This window comes from Protopterus annectens, chromosome 6.part0 (assembly GCF_019279795.1).
Source record: "Protopterus annectens isolate FY-2018-M chromosome 6.part0, PAN1.0, whole genome shotgun sequence".
Classification (NCBI taxonomy): Eukaryota; Metazoa; Chordata; order Ceratodontiformes; family Protopteridae; genus Protopterus; species Protopterus annectens.
This window is the reverse complement of record NC_056737.1, coordinates 144275596-144293245: the sequence shown is the minus strand read 5'-3', so window position 1 is coordinate 144293245 and position 17650 is coordinate 144275596. Positions and strand designations below refer to the sequence as shown.

At 36.5% G+C, this 17650-nt stretch overlaps 1 non-coding gene across 1 annotated transcript; it reads right to left on the bottom strand.

Annotated features, from left to right (window-relative positions):
* Positions 1-16898: 16898 nt before the first annotated feature.
* Positions 16899-17056, bottom strand: LOC122805067. Its single transcript, XR_006365294.1, has one exon. It is a non-coding gene; the product is annotated as a U1 spliceosomal RNA (small nuclear RNA).
* Positions 17057-17650: the final 594 nt, after the last annotated feature.

Sequence of the window (17650 nt, the reverse complement as noted above, 5' to 3'; positions counted from 1 at the left end):
CCCTGCCCAAGTAGCTGACACATGCACACACACACACACACACACACACACACACACACACACACACACACAAACTTTGAGATTTGATTTATATACAAGCACACACACACACACACACACACACACACACACACACACACACACACCTGGAGAAGGGTGGCACAGGCCTACTAACTATGCCCCCTTCTGTCCAGACTATAAGGTAGTTCCAGCTGTCACCAGCCAAATCTTTATCAGCCACTAGAAGGCCCTTAACAAAGGGTGTCCAATCCTACTGTGTAATGTTACTAATAATCCAAATGGTAGTCTGACCAAGAACAAGGCTATTTAGAAGTGGCCTGTACAGTGTCACCAAATACATATGCAAGTACTCTCAGAGCTTAAATATGTCTCACAAATATCAGCCACAAAGATGGGTTTAAATATATTTAATAATAAATAATAAAAGTACATGGCAATACTCAAAAACAAATGCAGTTACTTCAGAGTTCAAAATCACAGGAAATATTTTAAAACAACATTGCAGAACAGTCTCAAATAAATACAGAAAACATCTAAACTGATCTTTACTATAGTCCTAACTACATCTAAAAGAGATACTATGCCCTAAATCTTACTAACAGACAAGTGCAGATGATGACGATGATGAATGTTCTTGCTAGGTCCAAGACAAAATACAAAATGCAGAGTCTCTCTCTCTCTGAGAGAGTTCCTAAATTAATCTCAAACATTACTGCTGGGCCATCTTGGATAACATCACTCTTTGTCACCTGAATTCAGTTCCCAGGCTAAACAGAAACTTAACAGAATTTCACATCTCTGTGTTAAAAATACATATCTCTCAGATGTTTGCCAGGTTTGGAAGTTGTAAAACAATACAACACTTTACATTTTAAACCTAGTAATTACTTTTCTTTCAAGACAATATAAAAACCTCTAGCTCTAAAGACCGTGTCTGCTTCTACATTGAAACTGAAATATAACACCTCTTGTTTATGGCCCAGCTGTAAAATAACTTAACCTCAAGTATTCTTAAGTTTTGCAAGTTAATCTTCTATGTTCCAGCAGGGTATGCTGTGGTTACATTCCTGAAGCTCAGTACACAACATATAATTCTGTATAAATCATATCAATATTCACACATGACATAGAATTATTTACAAAATTCCAGATAGCTGGGCTGGCAGTGTGACAAGGACTTCTGTAAAGTCAAGCCAAACACTTAAGTGATAAACTGTGAGAGTGTGTATGTGCATGCATGTGCTGCAAAGATGTATGGAATGGAATTCTTCTTCAAGTCTTGGTGAGCACCTTTATGTGGTAGAAAATGCTGTTAGAAAACAACACCAGTATAACACTGATATATAGACTGTATTTTATATATCATAAAGAAAGGTAGGTCCAAAAATAAAAGGGTGCACAGTTTCCAGGAGAAAGAATAAGTGCCCACTACTGGTGTACACACTGATTGCAGGAATGAAAACAAAAAGATAGTGTAGAATCTCCAAACTATGGAAACATTCTTACCACCGAACTAGGTCAGGCTAAGGGTGAGGGTGGTCTTCCTGGGGTAAAAGGAAATAGTAGTTCACAAGAAAAAAAAACTGATAGGCAAAGCAATGAGCAAAGAGACAATAAAGTGGAGTGTTATAGATAAGGAAGAAATTATGTACTACTGTGCCATTACATGAAAAACCCATAATGTCCAAACAGATGATATGTAGTAAGCATATGAGAAGAATATGAGAAAAATGACAAGAAAAAATACTTGCCAAAGAAAAACTTTTAAAAGTTGCAGATAATAATTTAAGATCCTTAATGCAACAGATCAGAAAAAAAAATACCTGGATGAAGAAACACTGAGACATATGCAAAAGGCAGCAACAGAGGAAGTGAGGTAAAGTATAAAAAGCAGGAGTAAAGAAGAAACATGGACATGAGAAATAAAATGAAATCTATATGATATAATATTTATGCAGAGAAGAAAGCCAAACTAATCAATGTGAAAAATGCAGATCCAAAGATATTTGAAGAGAAATACATGCAAAGACATCTAGCTACAGTAAATTTCACAATAAAAAATAAGATCACAAAGGTAGAATGCAAGTGAAAAAAAGTTTGAGGTGGAAACTAAACCAATAGAAACTAAAGTGATCGACCATTTGCAAAGTGAAAGATTTAGTGTGGAAACTCTGACCCAGGCAATTTTACAATATGATGGGCTAATGAGTCCCAAAATGAAGGAGAAGCAGATGAAGCAGGATACTTCTGGAGAAGACACACCATAGGATGATGTTCAGCAACCCTCTGAAGGAGTTCCATCTAAAAGACCAATTAAAATTACACAGGAGAAAAGGGAGGATGAAGCAGTGAAAGCTTTGACAGAGACAATATTGTAACATGATTGGCCAATGAAGTCACAAACAGAGGAGCAACAGATGGATCAGGATTCATCTGAAGAAGTTGTGTCATAGGGTGATATTCCAGAACCTTTATTAAGAGACTCGCATGAAAGCCCAGTTAGAATTACACAAAAAATAAAAGAGCAGGAAACAGAGAGCAAAATGGATGCTCTCATTCCAGAAGGAAGCGACCTAAGGGAAGACTTGCTTGATTTACCAGAGATGGTCAGGTTTATTAAGATAGACGAAAGAGATTACAGAAAGTAAATAAGACCAAAAATGTTGCAAGACTGGTAAAAGAGATGAACACAGTAATTAGTATTATTAAGAAAACCCATATGATATAGAACATATTACTAAACTAATAACTGAAAAAGTGTTATCACTAAAGGAGTAACAAAAAACAAAGAAAGGGAACAAATAGAATGCCACCACAGAAACATTGAATAGAGAAAATTAGAAAGCAAATGAGACAAGAAGCATTACTGTTACAAGAACGCAGAAAAGGGAAATTGATTGTCAAAATTATTAGAAAGGTAGAAACGATAAATGATTTATCATACACTATTTCCAATAATAAACTAAAAATATCAGGACAAGCAGAAAAACATAGAAGGCATAGAGATAAATACAAAGAAGTACAAACAAACAATTTATTGATGACTGAAAAAGGTTTTATAGTGAATTGGGAAAAAGCAAAAGCATAAGAAGCACCACCAAAGAAAAAGAAGAAATGGGTGCATTTTAATGAAGCATTTATGAAGACCCTGCTCAATGTACAATGATAATGAAAAGTAGAAGACTTAAATGCAACAGTAAGAAGCTCTAAAACAGAGAATATGGAATGGGAGGATGTAACAGCAACAGAAATTGAGATAAAATTAAGAAGAATTCTTCACAGCTCCAGTACCTAACTTCTAGCTAAAAATATTAACATCTTTACACACTGATTTAGCCCTGGGTAAAAATTACTCATATGCAAATCCTGAACAGAGACAACTTGATTAAATAACAGTAAAATATTTTCTTTCTTAAGAATGAACCTGCAAGCCATCCTAAGAACTATAGACCAATCCCATGCCTTCCGACAATATATAAATTACATACTGGAACTGGTGAAGACAAAGTTTATAGCCATCTTAGAATAAAATTCCTTCATGTGACTAGAGCAAAAAATAATAAAAGAAAGTCATGTTGAACAAAGGATCATCTATTGCTAAATAAATTCATAATACAGAGCTCTAAAAAGGGGTGAATCTAGGTTATGGCATATAGAGATTGCCTCAAGAAATTTGACAGTATCTCCCATTTATGGATTATGGAATGCTTATAGGCATTTAAGATACACCCTACATTGATCAATTACATTGTAGTGACTATGAAACAGTGGCAGATCATTTTGTAGCTGAACTATGATAATGGTCAAATTATTATCTTAGGGATAAAAATTCAAAGGGAATTATTCCAAGGTGTTTGTCACCACTGCTGTTGTGCCTTACTCTTCACTGATTAAACTATTTATTTAAGTTACAGTGGCAATGGTTCCAGAAAACAGCCTTATTCAAACACATCTCATCCTCTTTTTATGGATAGTTCATCAGATGAGGATGGTATAATAACATTTAGTCTTGATAAATTAGCAAAAGCAACAATTATAACAGGAAACCTGCAGCATCAAGAAAATGTCAACCTGGGATATGAACATGCTTAAACAGAAGCAGCAATAAAATAAGAACAAATGAAAACAAAGCTTAGCAAGGAACAGTTAAGGCCAAAGCTAATATTCAAAATTGCGCTGACACCTGAGAATGAAGTGCAAGCTATAAAATAATTTACTCTTTCTGTTCTTTCAATTTCTCTGTAATTGACTGGTCTCAACCAGCAATGAATCAATTGGACAAACAAACAAGACCCACATGACGAATAATAACAGTGCATCCCAAAATTATATATCCCTCAGTCTGAAGGAAGTATAGGCCTCCTCAAAGTTGACTATATGTATAGATCTGCAGTCATGGATCAGTATATATATATATATATATATATATATATATATATATATATATATATATATATATATATATATATATATATATATATATATATATATATATATATATAAATATATATATATATATATATATACTGATCTTATCACATGCAAACATAGTGAAAGTTCTAAAGCAAGAAGAGAGGAAGTCTAAGATGACATTGTGCTTAATTTAGAAATGTTTGAGAAAGAAGTAGGAATGAAAATCAAACCAGAAGTAAAAGTGAATCAAACAGCAAATAAAAGTGCTAAAAAACAAAACAAAGAAAGAATATAAAGAAAATAACCAGAAGAAAGCGAAATAAAATTGGAAAATCCACAAATATAGTGGAAAGTATATAGAACTTCTAAAATAATCATATGTTCACTAAGATTTGATACAGTAGCAGTTAAGGAGAGGTGAATTTAAACCAAAATGTAAAGGCTAATAACTGCAGACCCTAAGATATTGGGCTACAAACACACACACACACACACACACACACACACACACACACACGCACACACACACACACACACACACACACACACACGCACACGCACACACACACACACACACACACACACACACACACACACACACACACTGGTTTACAAAGTCTATAGAAAAAGTGGGAGAAACAGACAAATGCAAGCTCTGTAAAACAGAAATGGAAAAAATGCACATATCATTGTTGGTTGTGAGACACTTGTGGCCAAGGATCTGTATATTGAAAAATACAATAATGTGGCAAGAATATTGTACTGGAGATTGTGCAAACACAATAATATACAAGTAGCTGTGAAGCAATGGAAATATAAATCACAAAGTATTATTGACTTTGACGTTCAAATCACATGGGATCACCCAATACCAACAACCAAGAAAATAAATTCAAGAAAAACAGATATAGAGTTGTTCAAGAAAAAAGGCCAAAAGTAGTATTATTCATTGAAATATCTACATCCAGTAGTTATATTGTTTTTATTTTACATACTGAGAGACTCAACATTATAAAATACCAGGATTTGCAAGTAGAAACAAGAGCACTGTGGAAGGATGAGACCCAGAGAGTTATAATAGTAGCAGGAGCAAGAGAAATCATTAAAAATAATTTCAAGTGTACTTAAATATACAAATAATACATGTAACCTCGTATGAACTGTGGAAGGAAAGAATTCTGGGTACACTGCATATGCTGAGAAGAGGAGTCTTGACAAACATCAAATCAGAAGCAATACTAATTTCATGAACTTTAATCTACCATGACACAGGAAAACAGTCCATTCTTGTCATAGTAATAGAAGCCCAAAACACTTGGAAAAATTAAACAAAAGAGATAGATGTGACACTAGTCATCACCTGGTCAGCCTACAAAAAAGAAGTGACCAATGCTTCCTCAACCATCAAGAGAAAAAAGGCAAACCACTGCTCAGCCTCAAGCAACAGGGTTCCACATTAGGGATCCAGCTATCCATTTCAATGGAAATCCTAATGTTCAGTGGAACCCTAAGGAAGCCAAAATCAGAGGATGATACTGGGGCTTGCATACTTACTTTTGAAAGGTATGCAGTTAGAAAGAAATGGCCACAGGCGAGTGTGACAGAATTCTGGCATCTCATCTAACTGGGTTGAAAGTTTATCTGTACCACCAAGATGTTGATGCCTCTATCTACCAGAAACTGAAACAAGAAATTCTGACAAGAACTAGAGTTTCACCCAAGGTACAGTACCATAAATTTCATGAATTTTCATTCAGTATACACAGACCAGTAAGACCGCAAGTGACTGATTTAATGGATATTCTGAAACCAGGGCTAGAACCTCATGTAAATAATGTAAGTAAAATTCTGGAAATGTTGGCAGTAGAAAAATGTAAGGGGGTACACCCTAGTAACTTTGGCAACAGGATGCCCCAGAGTGACTATGTCTTCTGAACAGCTGGTTATTTTAGTAGAACAGCTGCTGCTAACTGAATTATATTTTTTAAGTCAGACTTGCATACACAAAAGGTTAATAATGCTTTCACCTAATTATGCTTCCTTGTCCATAACCTAAAAAGATTTTATCATCTGAAATTAATTGTTTCAGACTCTGTAGAAAATGACAAATAGCCAAGTAATGCAGAGATAACAATAGTATGCCTGTGAAATTTGATAATGATAACCAATAAATTTCACCTAAAAGCATATCTAGTGAAGTTCAGCCTATGGACTGTGATAGTAACATTTTTTTTATCAGCTAGATGTACAGAATCTGCTTTTTGTCACTGGTATTGCTAAACTTGTCAAATGTAATCATTGACAGAAGAGAGATGCAGTGATTGCTGGATTTGAAAAACATGATTGCACTAGTTATATAACAATATGTTTGCAAGCATAAAACCATTAGTAAATAGAAATCTGAAGCAATATGGTTACATGGAGACAAGAAGGAATACCCTACAACACATGAGGAAATATAGACTGACACTCTTAGGTAAAGTGTTACATCCTTCAGCTGTAGTGCCTAATGTGATGTGCAATGGGATAACTGGACAATATTTTCCATAATTTCTGGAGCTGTGGAAGTTATGGGGGGAGTTTATCCAGATATACTGCCAGAAATACAGAGCATCAGCAAAGAAAAGAGAGTACAGCTAGAAGACATAGAAGGAGCTAAGATTTATCTCTAGATGGAATGGTTAGATATGTTTGATACTAAATCTTACCAGCAGGCTTCAACTGAACTCATTATAGCGGCTGAGAGAAAAGGTGACTATTGCCAGAAAACTCTATCCTTTACCACATAAATGTTCTGAAACCTTGAAGAGAAACTGATGAATCTGCAGTAAATATGTTTATATGAGGGGTAAATGTTCCCACAGCACAGCGTGAAGCCTAAGTAGGACAGGCACTATCAGTTTCTTAGTAACAAGAAGTGAAAGAATATGAACACAGGAGTAACGGCATGTTTCAGAGTTTCCTGTTAAAATCTGTTTCATTGAGAATAGCATAGAAAGTATGCCTGGTAAGAAAGTGAATGGAAAACCATGCAAGATACCAGAGTCCCAGTGACAAGTAATTAGGGAAGAAGTTCAGAAAATGTTTAAATTTGGGGTCACAAAAGAATCCTGATATGAGGGGAATAGTCCAGTTGTACCATTTTCCAAGACTCGTAGATTTATAAGGTTTTGCAATGACTTCAAAAATTTAAAAAGCATATTCATATTTGATTCATATCCCATGTGGTATGTAGATGAACTTATAGAAAAAGTAAAATTAACCAATGGCTGTTGAGAAATTCCACTAGCCAAAAAAGATATGGAGAAAATAGCGTTTTCCACAACACATAGATTTTTTGATTAAAGAGACCTGTCATTTGGTCTCCATGGAGCCATTGCCATATTCTAGAGGCTGATGGACAAAATTGTAATACGCCACAGCCTACCTGAAAGGCATAGTAATATTTTCTGAAGACCGGGGAAAGCCATCTCCCTAATGTTCAAGCTGTTTAAAATTCCCTGTGTCAAGCTAGACTGACTGCTAACCCACAAACATAGCTAAGTGACAGTTAGGCATGGTAGACACCCACTAGCTGGGATATGTATTATACCAAGAGATAGTTAAACCACAGGCTGAAAAAGCTGACCCAGTACAAAATTGGCCCATGCCAATCACTAAAAACATGTTAAGATTTTTTGGGGCCTAGCTAGCTATAATAAAATGTTTCCTGATTTTACTTCCTTTGCCCCCCCCCCCACCCACACACACACACACACACACACACACACACACACACACACACACACACACACACACACACACACACAAACATACACACACAACTTCCCCCTGACCTAAGGTTGCCTTGAAGGTTAAGTGGATAGTGGAAGCAGAAAAAGTCTTTAGGCAACTAAAACGTGTGCTGTGTTCAGAACAAATACTAATGGTGCCAGCCTTTTCCAAACAATTCTTAGTACACACAAACGCCCCTGAGGTAAACAAAGGTACAGTCTCATATCAGGTTATACATGGGAAGGAGCATCCCATTTGTTATAAACACAGTCTAGCCATCTGACAGCAAGTTTAAATTTTTCAGAGTGAGAAGTGGGTTGTCTACAAGTGACAGAACTAGACAAGATAACATACACTAATAAGCCAGTATTACGTTCAGGGTGCTTCCTTTTTTGGTGTACTGCTTTTTCAGATGAGAGACTCTCTCTCTCTCTCTCACACATGAACCTCATTGTGACATGTATCCATGAAGTGCTCCTGGTAGTGACTTCACATTATGAAAGATCATGTTTAAAGATGTAAAATAACCTTTTGTATTTGTATAAGAAAGAATTTGCATGCGTCATTATGAATGCAAAGATTGCTTCCAAACACAGAAAACTAAATGCAGTGAGCCTTGTTTACAGCTTTAATATGTATGAGAGAGCAGTAGGTCCTTACAGCACTCTGTGTCACAGCTCTAATTAAGTAAATTAGTTATTCAATTGCCAAACTGTTAAATTAAAAGTCTGGCAAAAAAAAAAACAATGCTTAATTTTCTCCTAAACTGTTTATTTAAACCTTTGACAATTTCATAACTTATTTATAATTACTTACCTATGTTAATCTAGCATAACTAAAACTGAATCCCAGAATAATGTAACTGCCCCAGCCCTTCCATGAATATTAATGCCATAAACAAAGCTCACTACATTTAGTCATCTGCATTCAGAAGCAATCTTTAAAACTTAATATTTTTTAAAAGGCTGCAAAATGCAATTTTCATTTCAATCACAAAAAGTGTTTGCATGCATAAAGATACAAACAAGCACTTTTTGGTTTGAAAAGAAAAGTGTGTTTCATGCATGTAAACATGATCTTTAAACTGCCTGGGTTAAGGCTTCTGTACCCTCATCCATTTCACTTTCAAAACCTTTTAAGGTGACCTGAGGACTCTTGCAGCTGTGTCTGACAGTTTGTTTGTCTCTTTAGCTTGAATCAGTTATTCACAATATAATTTGCCAACTCCTCTCAGTATATCTATATTGTTTGTTGTCGACAGCAGCCTCCCTCTTATCCAGCCTCTCTTTAACCAGCCATCAATTTTCTGCCGTAGCCTTAGCAAAAGACAACAAAGAACAACACTCTGACCTCCTCTGGGCTAAATAATGACAGGCATTTGAGTTTGAGACTTCATATTCCTTAGGAAAATGCATGCTAACACAACTGTTATTCTAGCTGATTTATAACCTATAAATGCATTTTCTGATTAACCAGCCATTCTACTGTATTTGCAAATTCTGGAGGGGAGTTAGTCCATAGAATTCTAGAAATGTCAGTCTATGCCGGCATCTTTTTTCATGAAGTTACCAGAGGACACGATTTCTCTGTTCTACAGTCAAGCAACAAATTACATCCATCTTTAGATTTCTCAAATTTTAAATTTAAATTGCATCACATTTATGACTGCGCATACACAACTTTTAAATGTTCTGCTTTTATTATTTAGATTTCTGTGTTATATATATGTTTCTGCAACTTCTAGGACACTGATTCTTAGTTAATCAGGTAAGTCTACTAGACATACAATCACTTTTCATGGGCTACCTAAAAGCAATGACTGGTGAACTGACTTGCTCAAGGTCACACAGTACGCAAACAAAGATTAAGGGAATCAAACCTTGTACTACAGGAACTACAACTTGCAACCTTAATCACTGTGCCAACTGCCATTTAATACTATAAATCTGTTGAAATTACCTTCTGATTGTACATTGACAAAGTTACATTATAAATAAGATAAAACAATGCTAGCTTGAGTTTCTGATATGCATTCCTGAGCTATAAGGGGGTGTTTCATTCTCATTTAATCTTGAATATGACAAAGTAGTTTCAACTTACATGACTTCATGTCCATTCAGCTATCATTAGAAACGAAAAGGTATGAAATTAAAGCCATGTACCTTTATGTAACCTATCAAAAATATAGCATACCTTACAAACACAGCTAATTTGAAATGGTAGCTTGTAAAAATGTGCGTTTGCAGTAAAGCAGTGCCATTAGTCATGGTAGTTAAACTATTCTCTAAGGGCTGTTAGCAACTTTTTTTATTAGCTGCATTACTTCAAAGCAACATTCAGAGTTCTGCAGTTCTTGAGAGTATATCCAATCAGGGTTAGAAGGACGAGAATGATTGTTTTGTTCTAATTTAGATTTCTTCACCATGCTGTGGATGTCAAAGGCTGACTAATGTTCTAATACTTAGGTTAAGGAAAATCTTGTTTTGTGCATGTTTCTATGACAACCACTAAAAGCTGTGGAAGTCATAGCTGCAGTATTTGCTTCTATCAAATAAAGGTATATCATATTGCATTTCATGGTACTACAGATACAGAGCAAATGTCAAGAAAAAGAATAACTTAATGAATCTACTGTCTTCTTCCTTCAGACAGAGTTTGTGTAAAGCAAGTACTCTTTACAAATTTTGTTTTTCATATTCAAAGACTCATAGATGATTACTAGGCTAATGACTCAGAAACTTTTTAATCCTAGCTATGCTCCCCAGATGTGAAAATCAGACCTTGTACTTTGGTAATCTAAACACCTTAACTATTAGGCCAACCTCCATACACATACATATATGCCTGTAATTCTGAACAAGTGATATCATAACTTCAAAGACAAGAAAAGATGTTTACAGTGAATGGAGTTCTAGACTAAAACTGACTACACGTTCCTTCACATCCAATTAAATGAACAGTAGTGACATTGATGTCACTGTCCTATCTGTCTGGTAACATACATGCAGTTAATAGTACAGAACAATAACTGTTTGAAAAACTAGTTACTAGGTTATCAGGTTTAAAGCCTACTACAGTTATATGTTTCTCTGTCATCTGCCTCAAAAATTTTACAGCCCATTGTCTGTTCCCTCTGTGGAAAAGACTACAGAGAAACATTCAAAAAATTCAGAATTTACAGACGAAATCTACTAATAATCTAAAATGATTGATGTTCCTCATAAACCACATATGGCTTAAGAAGTGTTTTAATTTTTCTGTTTAAATTCAATGATAGTGTATTTTTGGGTTGCCCATTCCTACCTACTTTTGTTACAAAGAATTGGATGAAAATTCACCACCAGGACCTAAACAAGATGCGTAATCCTTCAAAATTATAGCAACCAGTTACAGCAGGCCTGCGTAACCTGGTAATTCTGCTTTTCATTTGGATGAGTCTAGGTAAATAAAGAACACAGTCAGATTTACAAAAAACTAAGAAAAAGAGCAGCTTGAGTGAGGGCTGCAAAAACCATTATACAGTTAAAGGACAACAAAATAATTTGTCTATCAAGTATACAATGTAAAACAGTATAAAAATAAAGCCCTAAGGCAGCACTGTTTCAAACTTCATGCTGACAGTTTGCTAGAAAAGTATGTACATCTGCAAAAATAAAGCAATAATGAAATTAATCTTACAAAATGCAGACTCAAAACATCATAAGTGAAAAATGAGAAAGATCACAACAAGGCAAATGTAAAATGGACTTTGATGATTGCATTGTGTGTGTGGTTGAGCATTTTTTGTTCAACTCACAAAATGCTGACCAAAAAATATCAAATTACAAGCCATCAACCATGGAGGAAGAAAGAAAATAGTCCTGCCCCATTGCACAAATCATATTTAAGCCCACTTCAGAGTTTTAACTGGTATGTGATTCAATGTTCTCTTTGATCAACATTTCATGAGTTGACCAAAAATGTTTGAGAATTGTGGATAAAATCATTCCAACAGATTAGTTTCTGTGGTGGACTGCTATTTTCCACGTACAATGGTCTTTTCTTGGAAAGCCTCGGTGGTGCAGTGGTAGCGTTGTCACCTCACAGCAAGAGGTTCTCCCATTCAATTCTCAGCTAGACCGCCTTCTGTGTGGAGTCTGCATACCCCCCCCCACGGTCGAGTGGCATTCGAAAGACAAGCGTGAATGGGCGTGTCTTCTTTGAAGGTTGGGCGTCAGGTTAGCACCTCGGCACCGTAAAAATCTACTGCCAATCATTAGCGGACCAAAGTTCTGCTGTTGCGACCCCAAATTGGGAAAAGAAGAAGAACAATGGTCTTTTCTTGGTATACCTGAAATACCTACTGATATAGTTAAATAAGCCAAGGAAAGTTGTAAAATATTACCGTGCAATGCCAGGAGTCTAAACAAGAAATTCCACTCCATGCAAATGCAAGCGCTCCTTACCCTGGAGAAGGTAGACATCTGTGTAGTTACTGAGACATGGTTTAAAGCTGCAGAGAGCACCCAACAGTGCAGGACTGCAATGCCTTCCACACATTTAGACCGACTACTACAAAGGAAGTGACAAAGGGTGGATGTGCCTCTTTTTAAATTACAAGCAAACACACCTCAAACCTGGTCTGTCAGTATGATGCTCTTGAGCTTCTCTATAGGTCTCTCCTCTACAGGATTGCCACCTTTTCATTCTTCCATTTTCTGATGAATAAGCCACACTACCTGCTGAAAAAAACACACTCTTTGGCTCAGGATGGTCACATCCACTTTAGGAAATCACGCCTAGAAACACCCTTTTTCAAATTACATTTACGTTGACTGCATGAGTAGTCTTAGATGATATGCAACCCTAGGCAAAGCATTCCATGCTATCTACTGTCAATCTGACTCGCACCCCAGAGCTCCAGTGTTCTCCTCCCTTTCCTGTTTCTTCATACTCTCCAGAATACTTTTGTTTTATTTTGTCAATCTTTGATTTACTTGACAGCTTTTTCCTACATTTCAACACATCCTAAATGGCCTAGACTATAGTCTAACAACTATCTTGGAAAGAATTTAAGCTGGGGGGGGGTCTGCTGCCCACAAGGTTACCAGAAATTATGGAGTTCTAAATGCTCTGACGTACAATTTTGAGGTTCTTTTTCCACATCCCATGGTCCAGTGAAGCCCTGCACAAAAATCATACCTTAGGAAAGTAACTTTCGAGGAAAAAAATAAGTTATGCTCAAGGCTTAGTGTTATTTATTTATTTTATTTTATTTTATTTGAAGTTTGTTTGCCAGGATGGTCCATTGGGCTGAGTGAACCCATTTTCAATGGAGTCCTAGGGAGAAAAGCTCCATAGATATAATATCAGGTAAAAATATAAAATAAAATATAAATATAAAGTAAAGTAAAAGTAAAGAATGCAATACAATGGCATAATATCAGGTAAAATTAAAAAAAAAAGTAAAAATACAATACAATAGTGTAATAGTTTGTAAAAGTGAACAGAAGAGTACATATAAGCATGTGAAAATGTTAGTACAGCTGGAATGTGAAGTATAGTGACAATTCATATCAATTTACAAACAAAATTATTATTATTATTTTTTTTTTTTAGGTTGATGGCACAGTAGTTGCCAATAAACTAAGTAGCAGACGCCCAGAGAAGAAAATGTTTGTGTGGCCACATTAACCACATTTGGGATGACTTCTTCCTTATTCCCCCAACAAAAAAGCCACATTCTGTGTACCACTCTGATGTTAAAGTAGGACAGAAGTGAAGGGACAGATGGCCATAATCATATATTTCAAGTTGTTACTGCCATAATCCGAAAAACAATATTCCTTTTTATACCCCCTTTGAAATAAAACTAGGATAAACGTAAAGGAACAAACAAGCAAATAACATATTTCAATCCATTAATATCAGCTGTACATATGCAGCATGCTCCTTTCACCTACAACCAGAAGATAGCTACTTGTATATAAATCTGATTTTAATTGTGAAGAAAGTGAAAAAGTACACTCATAGTAATTCATTCCAAATGACTAATCCTTCACCAGCCAACCCACAAGCTGTAGAGATCTACTGTGCACATCTCTGAAGTTTGACTCTGAGGCAAATTAAAGCAATAATGATCACAGTATCCATGGCCCTCACACAAACTATAGTCATCTCTGTTCCCACTTCTGAGTGGAGTCAGTTTTAGAATACACAGAGCCAACAACAGAAGATGATATTAAGCCATTTACACAGCCAGGAATGATGGGGCCCAGAAGCTATGAGTGCCTAGATATTCTGGGGTGCATTCTATGCCTTATTTTTTTTTTACTACTCAGGATATTTATGTACCCAGCCACCAATAATATTTTTTTACCAGACACACACACACACACACACACACACACACACACACACACACACACACACACACACACATGCACACACACTCTTGCACTGCTCCTGACAAACCAGGGCTATCACAAGAGACATATTACACACACACACACACACACACACACACACACACACACACACACACACACACGAGACATATTACACACACACACACACACACACACACACACACACACACACACACACACACACACACACACACACACACACACTCAAGCCAAAGCAGTGATTGCATTTATGAGTGCAGACAGGAACTTTTAATGAGTCAGTGAATATTTTAGGTAACATACTTCAGAAATGTGTTGGCTGTTAATATGATTCAAAATTATTCAAAATACCTTTAAGGTACTCACCATAACTGGATTTCTTGATTGTGACCCTTATTTCTGGATTTCCTGAGAGAGACCCTAATTTCCTGACTGTCAGAAAAATTGTCTGACAGATGCTAAACCTACTCATCTATGACCCAGGAAAACCATCATTCAACACTCATCATACTCATGACTTTACCTATCTCACTGTAAACTGAGAATGCTATATGACCCCTAATATGCAAGCAAAAGGATTCCTGGACTTTGTAAATGCAAATTATTTGGACTGTTGCACCCTCCCTAGTGTAATGTCCTTGCTATTCGGGCCAAACCATAAAGCTGTCTTCTTTGAAGTAAAGGTAAAACCAGAGACACTGGATAACTCCGAAACTTTTAGAATTATTCTAGAGTAAACATCCTACTATTAAGTGGCAACCAGGTAAAATTTCAAGCCCCCCCCCCCCCACAAACTCTGAGAACACTGTTGTCTATGCAAAATCATTCTCAGAAACCCTGTATAATCATATTAATACATTCACAGAGGCAGCTGTACCTACACAGATTAAGACAAGGGGCAACTCAAAAACAAAGCTACCTTGGTGGAATCCCCTTCATCATTAGGCTGTATAGCAAAAAGAAGACATTCATAGCAAAAATTAGGAGACACAATGCCCAACAAGATAAACAAATTCCTCATTAACCTAAACAAGCAACTCAGTGGTATAAAAAAGACCTCTAAATCAAACTCTGGGTAAAATTAGCCTCCCAGGCCAAGGATAATCACAAAGCTTTCTTCAGCTATGTCTATAACCTTAAAAACCAGTATTTAACAATGTACCAATTTAACTGTTAATTTTGCCACCTATATGGAGCTGTAAGATATGGCAACCATCTGACCAACAAATTTTGCTTCAGTTTTACCCCCTTCTCCCCACCAGATGCCTCTCAGGAAATACCCACATCTATAACTCCCCCAACTCTCACTAGAGAGCAGATACTCAAGGTGCTCGCCATGGCCAAGAACACTACATTGATGGGTCCTAATAATATTTCCGGGTGCTTCCTTAACAGAATGAAACATGAACTATCAGGACTAGAAACATTATTTAACCACAGCCTCTAAACAGGCTTCATGCCAAATGAATGGAGGACTCCAACGGTTATCCCACTGCATAAAGGTGGGCTATCCATGGACCCAGGAAATTTCCGACCCATAAGCCTGACTAACCTGATATGCAAAGCTATGGAGAGAATAATCATAGATAACCTACATACACTGGACCCAAATCAGTTCAGGTTTATCAAGGAAAGGTCTTGCTTACTCACCTTGTACACTTCTTCAAGAAGGTCACTAAAGCAAAGAACTAGGGCAAAATGGTGCATACTACCTACCTCAACCTGGCCAAGGAATTTGACATAATACCCCACTCTGAAATTGTAGAAAAGTTCACTAAACTAAGTATAAACACTGATATCACTTGCTGGAGAGCCCGGACCCAAGAAGTTAGAGAAGTTAGAATAGAGGAGTCTCCCTCCACAAAAAGGCCAGTTACTAGTGGGGTGCCTCAGGACTCAGTGGTGTAGCTTTTCCTGTTTGGCATCTAGAACTATGGTGTCAGGGCTAATGTCAATGACCACTGGATGACCAAGTTCCAAGATAATTGTAAACTGGGTGCAGTGACTGAATCCTCCCAAGACAGAAATATTCTCCAAGAATCTTTTGGAAAGATGGCCACCCCAGCAACCAGCGAATAAGTACATTGACAATACACCCCCTAAGAGTAGACTCTGGAGTCAGGAATTTGGGAACACATGTAGACAGCAAATTGGCATTTGACCATCATAGGTCTGCTGTTCTGGGGAAATCATTTCATGCTTCACAATGTATAATCAGGGATATGGTACCTAGATCCAAACATGTCATTGTTCCATTGTACTCTGATCTCAAAAGACCAGTCACTGAGTACATTGCCCCCCTTTGATATGTACTTGGCCAGGCATATGTAACAACTACATATGCAGTTAAGTTCCCAAATTTGGAGAAATCACAGGGGCAGCCTAACTGAAGTGCAATTTGAAGAGCCTCCCTCTGGGGAACCATCTTCTTGACTGTGGTATTGCCCCTGTCAGTTAAGTATCTTCCTGATCTTTCCACACCAACCATCCACCTATGGCATTTCCCTGCTTCCTGAAGAGTGAGATTTGCATCTTCTGTCCATTCATACCTGGCTGCTTTATTCCCTAGAAGTAACATGTAAAGAAGTTAAAACAATAACAAAGTCAGGACACTTATTTATTAAAAGCACAAACAATGAAAAACTCTAGCACCTCACCTCTAAAAAGCCTTCATGGAGTAAAGAAACATAAAATCCAAACTTCTTAAATATTTATCTACCTCTAATCACACAATTATTTAATTAAACAATTAAAATTAATAACATCAAATAAAAAACTTTAAATGAGAGACTTCCAGTTGCATTCTTGATTCAATCCAACAGCTGTCAGCGTTCCAAACTTCAGAATAAACAAAGCTCCTTTATATAGCGATTTCTTTTTTCTATCAAAACTACCTTCACCAACCTTTATTTTCTCCAAAATTGTCACCTTAAGCCCTGTTGGATCACTGCCATGACAGGATTTAAAATGCAAAGCAAGAGGGCTTTCCATCTTAACATTCTTAATGTCTCTTACATGTTCCTTCAATCTACATTTAAAAGCTCTCTTGCTTTCCT